Source organism: Helianthus annuus, chromosome 9, assembly GCF_002127325.2.
Source record: "Helianthus annuus cultivar XRQ/B chromosome 9, HanXRQr2.0-SUNRISE, whole genome shotgun sequence".
NCBI lineage: Eukaryota > Viridiplantae > Streptophyta > Magnoliopsida > Asterales > Asteraceae > Helianthus > Helianthus annuus.
In genome coordinates, this window is record NC_035441.2 from 155,285,024 (window position 1) to 155,296,386 (window position 11,363).

At 37.8% G+C, this 11,363-nt stretch overlaps 2 long non-coding RNA genes across 2 annotated transcripts; both read right to left on the minus strand.

The window, feature by feature from the left end:
• Positions 1 to 595: 595 nt before the first annotated feature.
• LOC118482176 lies at positions 596 to 3,020 on the minus strand. Its single transcript, XR_004867599.1, has 3 exons — positions 2,162 to 3,020; positions 1,715 to 2,100; positions 596 to 941 (listed from the first exon to the last, which is right to left on the minus strand). It is a non-coding gene; the product is annotated as an uncharacterized LOC118482176 (long non-coding RNA).
• A 514-nt stretch (positions 3,021 to 3,534) lies between these two features.
• Positions 3,535 to 5,179, minus strand: LOC118482177. The gene is made up of 4 exons (XR_004867600.1): positions 5,034 to 5,179; positions 4,330 to 4,424; positions 3,961 to 4,004; positions 3,535 to 3,850 (listed from the first exon to the last, which is right to left on the minus strand). It is a non-coding gene; the product is annotated as an uncharacterized LOC118482177 (long non-coding RNA).
• Positions 5,180 to 11,363: the final 6,184 nt, after the last annotated feature.

Genomic DNA, 11,363 nt, shown 5'->3' on the forward strand with positions numbered 1-11,363 from the left:
CAATGTTTCTTCCTTACAATCCAACAAAGATCAAGTTACGGGAGATAAATGAAATGAAAGTAATACAATTGAACTGATTTTTGTACCAGAAACACAATAAGAAGGACAGATGGTACAAAAAGCACAAAACCTAGGTTATGAAATCCCAAAATTGCTTATATATCCAATGTTATATGTTATAAACACAAATCAAAACCAGAATCAAACAATACATCTCGAGAAACCGTTCATGTAACATAGTAGACAAACCGATTTTTGGAATTAAGAGGTTGATGATGAAAAGTTGTTGTTCAATCACGTTGAAAGGGACTCGAAAAAACTGTATCGTTGAAGAGTAAGGAACAAAAGAAGGAGAAGTTAGACAAATTAGGGTTTTTTTTTCTTATATACCCGGGTCAAAAGTATGCGGGTTTGGATAGCATAACCGGATCCCGTGTAGAAACATCAAGATTCCCTAAGTTTCCCGCCAAAAACTTTGTGAGGTTGCACCACATAGGGACACGTGTCCCACATCTTGTTTATTTATTATATATATAGATATGATGTGAAATTATTTAATGAATTCATATTTGTATTATACATTAAACTTGTTCGACTATTATACATTAAACTTGTTAGACTGATTAACAATAGTACATAAAAAAGAGTATCTAAAATGCATAGATGCACTGAAACCATAAAGTAGCCCCAGCCTAGGGTCAATCAACTTGACCAAGTCAACTTTTGGATCTATCTAACAAAAAGATTGAACTCATCAGCATCTTATAATAAATCAAACAAAGAAAAAATAACATAAACCAAGGCAATAAGGCCCTTTGGTTCAGCATCAGGCTCACTTGTTCTGATAATGGAGTCCTTAGCTGAGATAAGTTCATAAGGTACAACCCCAAATGCATTTTTATGTCTTCCTGAAGCTCTTCCATCTCTTTAACAGTTAAACCCTGCATTAATCCGAAATTAAACTTGCAAGAAAAAGGCGTTCAAGAATACAAAAAAGTGAGAAAAGAAGGATCGGAAGCGGAGAAACAACCAAAAATGTGTAGATACCTTAAAAACCATGTATGGCTCCTCTATCTCGATATCAAATTCACCGTTAGCATTAAACACCTAAAACATATTTTGGAGGGTACCGAACCGAACCGTACCGGGCATATTCGATACCGGTACGGGTACCCACTTTCACATTTTTTGGTACCAGTATTTACCGGTGTACGGTGCCAGTATTTACGGGTAAAACACCGGTAAAAACCGGTACTTACGGGTAAAACACCGGTAAAAACTGGTACTTACGGGTAAAACACCGGTAAAAACCGGTACTGGTACCCACTTTTCCCGTTTTTCAATACCAGTACCGGTTAGGTACCAAACGAGTACCGTGCTCATCCCTACACAGAAGTATGTCGTTAGACTAAATATACATTCTATGATTAGTGACATCACAAAATTAGTAATCGAACATTCCTTATAAAATGGATATGATTTGTATAACCATGAAATTACTTCACATATAATAAGATACAATATGCATGAACTCATTCAAAACAAAAGACAGTGAAAACAATACTTTACTATACTAACGCACCCTGATCAACAAACACATGAACAATATTTAGCAAATTCTTTATAGAACAACCAAATACATACCAAAACCTCATTTTAAAGCTACTGTACTTAGAATGGTAAGAGATACAGTTACAAATTTTTGGGAACAAACCTTGTGCAACAACAGTCGTTGATAGTTTTAGTTCTTCAAGTTGAGGGGCGGTTAATTTTCGGGCAGGTAGTTTTCACAAAGGACTCGATTGTTGCGCCAATAAATATAACTGCTGCATCAGATATGTTGTCACCCATTAATGCAGTACCTAGAAAGCATATTTATTATGTTTAAAACGACATGGTTTCACATAGTAGTTGAACTTAAGTAATCAAACTTTAGCCCTAAATAAGTACAAACGTCCATCCTTTCAAGACCATGCGTTCCATCCAAATAAAACACCAGATCTCCTTCACTTTGAATATCACAAGCCCAGCCAGCGATAATTTGGGCTCATCCTTGTACACTTACTGTTGTAAAAAAAAGGCAGAGGTGGCCTGGGTAATCTGTAAAGTGGGTACAGGTTAAAAAAAGACATTTCAAACTTTTTAATAAAAAAATTCTCACTTTTTGAATTAAACATTTAAAAATGCTTGTTCAAATGAACCCCGCACACTAACTTGGTCTTATAGCCTTTCCCTGAGCTGCAATACCTGGGAAACATGGAAAAGGTTGAAAAGTTTTGATAAAAAATGAGGATTAGGAAAATTATTGTTATTAACGTCATGAATTTATATATATATATGATTTTCAACCCGTTTGATCCAGTTCCTTGTGAGTTACTTTTAAAACTTTTGCAACTGAAGTTCCATGTAAATTACTTTTAAAACTTATGCAAATGAAACATTAGAGACGAATTATATCCTGAACCACTTGTACTGGTACCCACTTTCACGTTTTTTGGTACCGGTATTTACCGGTGTACGGTACCGGTATTTATGGGTAAAACACCGGTAAATACCGGTACTGGTACCCACTTTCACGTTTTTTGCATCAAACCATTCAGATCAGGGCGATTATCTATCTCGGAACTCAATGCTGCTTCAGCCCTAGCAAACTTATTCTTTTTAAGAAATTCGAGTATGGCATCGACCTTCAAGTCTGCCATATCTGAACTGCATTAGAAATGCAATAAAACCCTTATGCATACCAGAAAAAAAACCCCCTAAATAATCCATTATATTTCCAGCAGTAAGACACATATATAGGTTAAATACCTTTCAGAGGTTACTTTCAAAGTCGAAAACTCAATCTAAATTCTCAATCATCCCCTATGAATTATAAATTTGAAACTACCAACCCTAGAAGAGGAAATTAAAACAGGAAACTGACCTTCTATAAACCTATTCAATATCAAATTTAGTCAAAATCACATATTGTAGAGCTTCACCAGGTGCAAGAGATTAAGCAATTTAAATCCTATATACACCCCCCCCCCCCCCCCAAACAAAAAAACCATCCTACAGAACCCTAACAATATTAATAGCAAGGCACAAGGTAATTCCCAATTTCAATTCTAGGTTAAATACCTGTCACAGAACCATAGAGGTTACTTTCAAAGTATAACACAACATGTAGTACAAACAGTAAAGAATAAGAAACTGTACCTAAATCCCCATAAATTAGGTGACGGATCGTACGTATAGGTTAAATACCTATCAGAGGAAGTGGATAAGTGGAGGCCTGATCGGAGATGAAGAGCAGCATGAGCAAGCCGGATCGGAGATCGCTTCGATGTTCTTCTCGTCTTGTTCAGAGTATTAAAAATTACCATAGTGTTGATTACAGACGATATGAAAAAAAAAATTATTTAAAAATTACCATCCTGTTGATATAATGGTAAATAGTATTGAGAAAGTACAATATACAAAATGGCTTAACCTACATTAACCTACGCGACAAAAAACATAACGTGCGTGATTATTTTTTTTACCATCATAACGTGACGTGCGTGATTATACTTTCCATGCGTGATTATCACCCCCCCCCCCCATGAGTGATTATCACCAAAAAATGGATCCCATGCGTTATTTTGTGTCTTATGCGTGATTAGTGCCCTGATCCGACGGTTACTGGTGTCGCGTACGTGAAGTACGATAAGGCTTAATGTATGTTAACCGCACTCAATAGTATTAAAGTAAAGGAAAACCCGCAAAGCACAAAATAAGCCTTATTTACTAGTTCAAGGAGATTGATAACGACGTTACTCTGCTAATTAAGGCTTGTCTAGCTCCAGCTACAGCACTCGAAGAAAAGCTGTAGAATTTATAACAAATATGTTATCAATGAAAGTACATAATGTTGAAAGTAATTTAAAACGAACTCATGATCATTTGTTATCACTAATATATAAATCGACCGCTTACATATCATTGCCACAACTTGGACCCTTGTTAACTCCAACGATTACCTGTTTGTCGTGCCAAAATACAAGCATAAAAATGAATTAAAATTTACTACAATCACGACGACTAATGGCACCGAACAATTTATTAAAATATATTTAACAACAAAGGCTTTGACCATGCAAACAATACCCCAGATAACGCTAACGAAACATAATCCACAGGGTACCTACATGTAATAACTTTATAAATCTATTAAGAACTAATAACCATGCTTCACCATGATAAAACATAAGGAAAAGTTCTTGGTATATGTATAATTATTACATTCAATATAAGAACATATAAAACTGGTGTGCAGTAATCAATGGCAAAGAAAGTTGATGTTACCAGAAACCTCATATGCAGTGGCACCTTTGAGTTCAGCAGAGCTTACCGAAGTGGATTCTTGGTACGTATACGAGTGGCCAAAAAATGATTTATCCCTGCAAAACCAACAGTAATAATCTTCATGATTTCACCCAAAAAATAATCTTTTAACCTTGATTGTAGCAACCCATATTTTAAAAGTAATTATCTGATATTCAATTTCAAATATTTAGATACACCTAAATTATCACCATCAAATCATCCACAACGAATTCCCTAAAAACCAAACCAAACAAAACATCAGCAACTTCACAACAAAAGTTGCACCATAAGCTTATATGATGCCAGTTTATCAGATACTAAAACATCCAACAAAATTTCCAAACAGCCGATTTCAAATCACATCCAAGGTTCGAAAACTACATAACATCTAACCTAAACAATCAAAACAACAAACATCCACACCCCATTTCATGGTTCCAACAACATCCACACCACATTTCATGAATCCAACAACATCCGTACACCATTACAAAACTTATCAGTTATCAATCGCATGCACGACTAAACATAATCACTCAAAACGCGCAATCAACTGCAACGGCACAAGACATTTGCCCTAGATCTATCCTAACAAATTTCGATCTAACTACCAAAAGCCTAACACATGAATCGTACAAAATTACTTCGAACCGTAGAAGAAATTAGATATTCGGAAAACGTACCGGATTCAGATCCGTGATTACGGATCAGGTTCAAGGATTAATAAACTCGAAGAACAACTAATTCGGTCCGATTTTTAACGCAGATCTCATTATAGCAGAAGAAACAGAGGTTTGTGATAAAAAAATGATTTGAGAGAGAGAGAGGGGGGGGGGATTTAAAGAATGGTTTGAGAGAGAGGGGGATTTAAAGAATGATTTGAAATTTAAAATTTTGAAAATGGAGCCAGATTTCAAATTAAAATGGTATCTATATAATAATAGTTTATATATATATATATACATATATATATATATATATATAAATTGGATTTATGACATCAGCACATCTTACATGGCATGCCTAGATGGTTGACACGTAGGCAAAATTACGTCATCATCTAAGCTCCTTTTGTCACACCCCAACCGATGGCGGAATCATCGGGGCGCGGCACTAGGCGAATCAGATTGCTCAAGAGAATCCATAACAACTATATTGCGATAATATTTATTACATTCGTTATCCCATACTAACAAATAACACAATCACATAGTTATCACAGATTTCTTGTCCTCTCGAACAATTCAAATCCGACAACCTAGATTTTAGGTGAGTTTCTAGACTTCCTAGCTTGATTTGATGAAGACTTCAACTAAACTTGCAACATACGTTAAAATATTGTCAATACAAAAGTATTGGCGAGTACACAGGTTTGATGTGTAGTAGTATAATAGATTAAAAGTGCTGCGAATTTCCATATGCATAAACGTAATACACGACATATATACTCACAAAACTAATACTACCAGCTAAGTCCTCGATGCTCGATTCTTCGATGGCATAACTAGACCCCGTCGGGCGCAATAGTACTATACTAGTCGTGGTGGGACGTCACGAGTATAAGTCCTAGCACATATGTAACTAGCATCATGTATATCTATGCAAACAGTCATTCGCAAGTGATAAATTGATTGATAATTCGTTGATGAGTTCGATTTATAAGGAACGTATGTTACACCCAAAATTCGATAAAAAAGGGTCAAGTATACTCACAGTGCGTATTTGGTTGGATTGACAGGATAATGCCTGAGAATGCCTGATTTCAGACTGATTATATGAGTATTGGATTACGCGTTAAATGGTATCGGAATACATGAAATTGGACGAAAATCAGATCGAAGGTTGGCCCATTCAGATGGGCTGTCCGATCGAATAGACTGTGCGATCGGATGGGCAGCCCGATCGGTTGGGATGTCCGATCGGCAAGCCTGTCCGATCGGCCAGCCTGTCCGTTCGGTTGGGCCGCCCGATCGGCCAGCCTGTCCGATCGGCTAGCCTGTCCGATCGGTTGGGCTGTTCGATCGGCTGGCCCGCCCAGCTGATTTCGACAATTTTACATGTTTTCTGTGGTTTTTGGTCGAGACGTTTTGCTGTGACGTGTTTAACAACTGAAATTCCATCAATTCCAACTTGTTCTAACGGCCGGGAATCACCCCGTTCCATCAGGACTTGCCGTTCTTGGCGGTTTTCCTTTGTTTAACCCGAATTTGGTTGTTTCATCGCTAGAAATCAAATCTTTGACCAACACGACACTAAAAATGAGTAGAAGGTCGGTATAAGCCCTGATTCTACCGTTTTTTAATACCTTGAGAGTAAAAGAGTTGAAAGAAAGTTGGAAAACCATCCTTCGATCCTTTTATTCGTGATTATGTATAGATCTGATGTGAAAACCTTGTTTATTCGTGTGGAAATCCCTTAGATCTGAGTTGTTCTTGGTGGAATGATGCCAACACTTGAAGTTCATAAGAACTCCATGATGACATCACCCTAGAACACCTCAAGTCCATTGATTTCACGGTTAAAAGTCAAAAATTGAAATATAGAAAGGTGAGGGAATGCATATAGATCAAGAAAGTACAAGATTTGAGTTGAAAACTTACAAGAATCGCGAGAAATCGAGAGATAAAGGGGTTGGAACGTCTGGTCGAGCAGCAACAGTGATAACAAGTGACAACAGTGATACTGGATCGGACGGCCCGTTCGATCGGCTGGCCCAGCCGTCCGGCTGGCCTGTCCGATCGGCCGGCCCAGCCGATAGGCTTGCCTGTCCGATCGGCCGGCCCAGCCGTTCGGCTTCGATCCTCGTTTTTGGTGCGTTGCGATAGTTTGGGCCACATTTTCATATATTTATATTATTATTTATTTATTATAATTAATCACAAAGGGTCATATATACGTATCTATATAATCAATATTCGGTGCGATGATCGAGTTACGCATGCCTTCGAGTGCGTTCTTCGATGTGATGTGCCACATTGATTATCGGGGTACTACTTGCTTATATTGCCGTCATCGTCACGAAGGCTGGAGACATGGTACTCTCCCGAGAGTCTTTGTTAGCGTTGTTTGTTTACGTTTTGACACCTCACGATTATCGAGGAGGGTAGACTAAGCCCTCACTCAACATCATCGTGAGTGTTATGATTTATGAAAATAGCTTTGTAATAGCGATAGAATATGCATAATTATTCGATTATACTTCGATTTAGCGATGTATCTGATATCGCTACATTATGATCCGAATCTCTAGTGCCAGGCGTAACGAGTGTAACGAGTAGTAACAACGCACGAAGGTGCGGGTTGTTACAGTCTCCCCTGCTTTAGGAAATTTCGTCCCGAAATTAATCCATTAGTAGGATTGTAGGAGTTGATACGAAAGAGAGCAGCGATTAAAAGCGTCTAGATAAGCGAGTGATCGATTAAGATTTGACGAGCGAGAGCGGGGAAAGATACGATTCGAACAACCAAAGGCGATAACACACACAAAAGCGATTCCGAGGCGTTTTAAACTCACAAATAGTCGATTAATCTTCGAAGATGCTTTAAGAAAATCTCCCCATGGAGCGGCGTTCACTGCATCGATGTCCACACCAGCGCTATGGGAAGGGTTTTTGTTAGTTTGATAAAAGATTTATACATTTTGAAAGTGATTTTAGGAAAACTCTCCCATAATCGAAGGTTCGAGCTAGAAATCGATTGTCAAACCATCGTTTTTGGGAAGATTCCTTTTCGTTATTGCAAATGTTTTAAGGAAAACTGGACTTATGAAACTTCCATTGGGCATGCGGCTAAACTGATTCGATGTTTTCTCCATGTTGTAAGGAAATTTCACTTGTCCAACGGTTTTGATAAAATTTTATAAAAACTGGCTTTCTTTGACAGTACGGAAAAATAATTTACATCGAGCCCCACGTGGCACTTTCCCACGAAAGTTTGTTAATATGATTAAAACACTTATATATAGGAAGTACCAGCGGCGTATCCACCATGTTTTGCCCATATTATCTCTGTTTCGTGAGGCGGTGTCACGCGCGCCGATAAGACACAGATAGAATTTCATTCCGTCGGTCCAAGCGATAGGATGCTAGACCGAGTCGTGAATAGGAGCGAATTGGATGCAGACAAGCGTTGATAGCGAGTGCGAGTAGTTCGACGACACGAAACACCGATACGATGATCGTTAAACGATGGCGAATAACGCGATTTCGATTACGAATAATGCAATTTTTCGATTCGATTCCACATAAAACCCACATGGCATGTTTCCACGAGAGTTGCTAATACGGAAAACGCCACGCTTCCCATATTAGTTTCGTCTCGTGAAGCGATGTCATGTGCCCTAATACTGCACAAACTGTGGTGATTCCCAAGCGATAATCGATGATCTGAATAGCGATAAGCAATAGACTCTAATAAATGATAAGTGACAATTGTTGCGTTGCGAGCGATATGCGATTCGATTGAGTCGAATATACCACGAACAACAACTAATGCTAGCCCACATGGCCTTTTTCCACGAATGTCGGCTAATATGGTTAAAACACCACCATGTTTCGACCCTATTAGTTTTGTCTCGTGAAGCGAGGTCGTGCGTGCTAACATAACACAGATAACACGAATATCGATGAGTGATAGCGACACGCGATAAGAGTATCGAGTTGAGGAAATAGGCGCGAAATGCGTTAAGGCGAAAAGCGGCGAGTGGTTTTCGATACTCGTCTAGCGATCCACAATAAGCGATCCACACCAGGCGGTAGAAGTGCACATAATGGTTGATAACCATCGGTAGAGATTGCGAGATAAACACAAGATGTGATTGCGATTTCGAGCCATATATTTGAGTGATTTAGATTGTGAGATAGATCTAGCAAAACTGCGATCGAGTTGCGTTATAGACTTACGACCAGTCTTGCGTTGCTCCAATTGCTCTTCGGGGTGAACTTACCCAAGTCCACCGATGTGGCAATTGCGTTGCGTACGCAGACTTACGAGAAGTCTCACAGTGATGCGATTTTGTCACACCCCTAATTTTCCACGTGTCACCGGTGGGGAGTATCGTGACGTCATTGATATCATCATAGTCAAACAACACAACATATAAAATGCACAGCGGAAGCAAAAGATATAGATTTATTTCAACTGAACAAAATGTAATGTTTAAGTATTACAACACAGTCGAAACAGATCCACAGGCGGATCAAATAAAAAGGAAGACTGTTCAACAGACTTTGACATCTAAAGCTTGCGAGACTTGAGTAATGATGCCTGGAGTAGCCAGCCTATTTCGTCTAGCACCTGCACTTAGCCTTTTTGGAAAATACGTCAGTTTGCACTGGTAAATACAACTTAACTGACTCATTTTGAAAAGAGTTTGAAAATTTATTTAAATGCACTTCGGCAAAAATATTTTATAACTTGGGACAATTATTCAAAATAATCTTGTATACAGTTTTACTCATTTGTCGTCCATTAGGGCCGGACTTAAGTTAACTGACACGCCACAGGTATAATGCCCACAAGGTCGATTCCTTATAGTGGGATACCAGTTTTTACATAATGCAACTGTCAGGTGTACGCCTACACCCCGTGCTTAGGTCGTGGCCATTTCATGAATGATGCCAAGGATATTCGGGACATGGTCATTTAACCCCCAAGGGCCATACACCAAATAATACATATCAAACAGGTTATGTAAATACATCAATCACAATACGATTTAAATGACTACATACACCCGACCAAGCGGTACTTTTATAGTACCGTATCCCAAGCCCGTATAGGGAAAATAAGTTAAGGGTATTTACCTGAGCAATGTATAAATCAAATACAGCAAGTGCACGTATCTTTTACTGGGCTCCTAATCTGGAACGAAGGTTTTTAATAACCTACTAGAATCCTAACGGGTCTTTAATTAAGCTTAGACTTAGACCGGTTAGTTTTCAAAAGGAAGACACGGTTCAAACGCATGATAAAGCGAAGACCGGTTTAGAATGTGGTTTTGACCCGACAAGCTTGCATACTTGTTTAATATGGGTAATATAAACACATTCTGGGTTTTGAGATGAAAACGATATGGTTTAACCCGTTTCGGCTAATATATGCAAACTAGTCACATAAGTCGATCCGAAATAGTGAAAAGTGCGTAACGAGTAACCATAAGAGTCATATACAAGTTTCCTAAGTTAACATGCCTTAAATATGTTGTGACATCAGTAAGATATCTTCTATTATGCCCATAACGAATTTAAAACCAATTTATGCCCCGTAAGGGTATTTTGGTCATTTAAAAGGTTATAAAAGAGTTTAAATATAATTCTGAGTTTCGGGTCTGATGAAATCAGTAAAAATACTTAATTTACTAAGTTATATCAGTAGGGTATAACCTATATGTGAAATTTTATCATTTCTAACCATATTATGCTCCGAAGGGGCATTTTTGGTAATTTCACTTAAGGTTCAAAGGTCAAATCTGGAAATCTGACTTCAAAACTTCTACTTACTGGTAAAGTATGGAAATTTACTTAAAACATCAGTAGGTATCAAGTCTTATATGTCTAATATGGTTTTAATACATACTATGCGTTTAAAACGCTTAAAAACGCTTAAAACGGCGATTTTGAGCTATTTCCGGGTTCTTAAAGGAAAGATGATATTTTTACTATTCCAGAAGGCTTAAAATATTCTATTCATCATATTAGATCAGTAGAAAAAGGTTTGGTGCCAAAAGGTTTGGTAAAACTCATTTTATGGCTTAAAAGGGCAAAACCGACAACTACCGAATTAAGCTTAGAACTCTAGGTTATGATCAGCCTAAAAATAAATAAAAATCTCCAAAAATACCAAAATATTATTTTACATCAGTAGGTATAAGGTTTGGCATCAAAAATTGGGTTTAGATAGCTATATGCTAATTATGCCTTTTAGTTACTAAAAAGCTTTCTAATTACGCTATTGAGCGTAACTCTTAATCTAGACCTCAAACTGATGTCAAATTCTAGGTACGAGTTTATAAA